The sequence below is a fragment of the Propithecus coquereli genome, unplaced genomic scaffold (assembly GCF_000956105.1).
Source record: "Propithecus coquereli isolate 6110/MARCELLA unplaced genomic scaffold, Pcoq_1.0 Scaffold230, whole genome shotgun sequence".
Taxonomy (NCBI): Eukaryota; Metazoa; Chordata; class Mammalia; order Primates; family Indriidae; genus Propithecus; species Propithecus coquereli.
Genome location: NW_012147842.1, coordinates 801953 through 804119, shown reverse-complemented (window position 1 = coordinate 804119; position 2167 = coordinate 801953). Strand labels below are relative to the sequence as shown.

Sequence of the window (2167 nt, the reverse complement as noted above, 5' to 3'; positions counted from 1 at the left end):
AAAAAAAAAAAAAAAAAAACTGTAGCTAAATTGCTCAGGAAAATTTATTACTCCCAAATTTTGATACAGATATAGAAGCAGTGCAAGCCAGAAAACATATTGAAGCAAGAGCAATAAAGGCCAGTAAAGTTACTGAAGTATGTTTCCATGACTTCTGTGTGGGAGTTTTGCCCATGAGAAACACAGACTAACAACTTTCTTTATTTGGTACTTCTGTCTATCCTTACTATATTTTTATGCTTTATAGGCTACAAGTCATGAACATTTCATTCAGCAAACCCATCTACTTGTGCAAAATTAACTGCCTATTAAGTCTTCCTTTTCCCAAAAATAAAACTGCAGAATTGAAGACTGCACACACCACTTCATTCTTGAATTTTGCAGGGAGACAGTCCTTACTCCATCTTTTTGGGTAGAGTTAAAGGGTAAGGGGAGAACAAGGTTGTTTTGTGGACGATTTTTAGAGTGCATACAAGATAGGTATATACTGATCATATAGAAAAGAAATAATATTTCACATTTTCAGACTTTCCTACTTACACTGCCTAAATTTCATGTCCCGTCTTTACTAATACTCCCTTATCTCTCTTTCCAACATATTTGCCTTGCAAAATCCCAACCGCAGTCATACCCAATTTTTCATCTATTCTGTAGTACAACAGCACCCAAACAGCTAAATGTGGCTGGAGAAAAGGCAATGATCTTCTCTCCCGCCACATTTAGTAGACTCCATTAAGCAGATTAACATTAAATGGGTCCTCAGTAATGTCTTGCAAATTTACTACAATTCTAATTAAGTGATTTTCCCACTCTGCTGGGCAATTATTTCAAACTTTTTTCCTCTGCTCTAACTTCCTTTATCTTTCTATCTCCTCCACTCTGAGCTACTAAACTTGCTTAAAATTTCAACTAAGAAAATAACAATCTTTTTTTTCTCATACTCCAATTCCAACCCCTTAGAAATCTTCTCAGGGTTGCAGTAAAATATATGCAGAATCGAATTCTTTATCATCACTTTCCTGTTACCTACTACTTCATTCAAACCGTCATCTCTTGCCTTGCACTCTTGCAATCTCCCAACAGCCTTTCCTGCTTTCTCTCTTATGTCACATAAAATCATTCTTAACATAACAGCCAGAGTCATTCTTTTAAATGTAAGTCTGATCACTTTGTTCCTCTGCTTAAAATCTTCCATTGGCTTCTCATCTCTCAGTAAACCAAAAAAGTACTTATCATAAACTCAACTACCTCTCCAGTCTCACAGTTCATCACTCCCCCTGACACAATCTCTTTTAAGTTCTGGGCTTAAAAGCCCTTCAAGGCTTTTCTCTGTACTTGTCCCTGCTGTCTGAATTGCTCTTTCACCATTCCTCTACTTCCTGCAGATTTCTGATCAAATGTTACCATTATCAGTGAGGCTTTCCCCTTCCAATCCATATAAAATGGCCCTAGCTCCAACATCGTTTTTATTTCTGAAACAGGGTCTCTCTTTGTTGCTCAAACTGGAGTGTAGTGGTGCAATCATAGCTCACTGCAGACCTGAACTCCTGGGCTCAAGTGACCCTGCCGTCTCAGCCTCCAGAGTGGCTAGGACTACAGGAATGAGCCACCATCCCAAGCTAATTTTTTATTTTTTTGTGGAGACCAGGTCTCACTATGTTGCCCAGGCTGGTCTTGAACTACTGGCCTCAAATGATCCTCCCATCTGGGCCTCCCACCGTGCTGGGATTATTAGGTATGAGCCACCATGCCTGGCCTCCATCATTCTTTATTTCTTTTCAGTTTTATTTTTTCTTCTTAACGCTTATGTCCACATTGCAATATTATATACTTATTGGCATTTTTGTTTATAGTCCATCTCCACCTCATTGGAATATCACATCCACAAGGGCAAGAACTGTTCATTATAATATTTTCCAGGTTCAGTATATGGATACAAATGGAAGTTTAAAAACTATTTGCTGAATGAATGAATTTTCAAACATACCTTGTTGGAAGGTTTGAATTCCTGAACCTTTACTTCCGAAAGAATATTCAAGAGGGCATCTGCTGATAAGTCCTGTTTTTTAAAGAAGTAATCAACAAAGATATTCTTCTATTTCTGAACTCTAAAGCTAAAAACATCTTATAAAAGGTCCTTAATCATATTGAAATATTTGAATAATTA

The 2167-nt window shown here is 37.3% G+C and overlaps 1 protein-coding gene across 1 annotated transcript in view; it reads right to left on the bottom strand.

The window, feature by feature from the left end:
- Window positions 1–2167, bottom strand: part of UBA6 (ubiquitin-like modifier activating enzyme 6) — a 133020-nt gene that overhangs the window by 18058 nt on the left and 112795 nt on the right. The window lies entirely within an intron of this gene.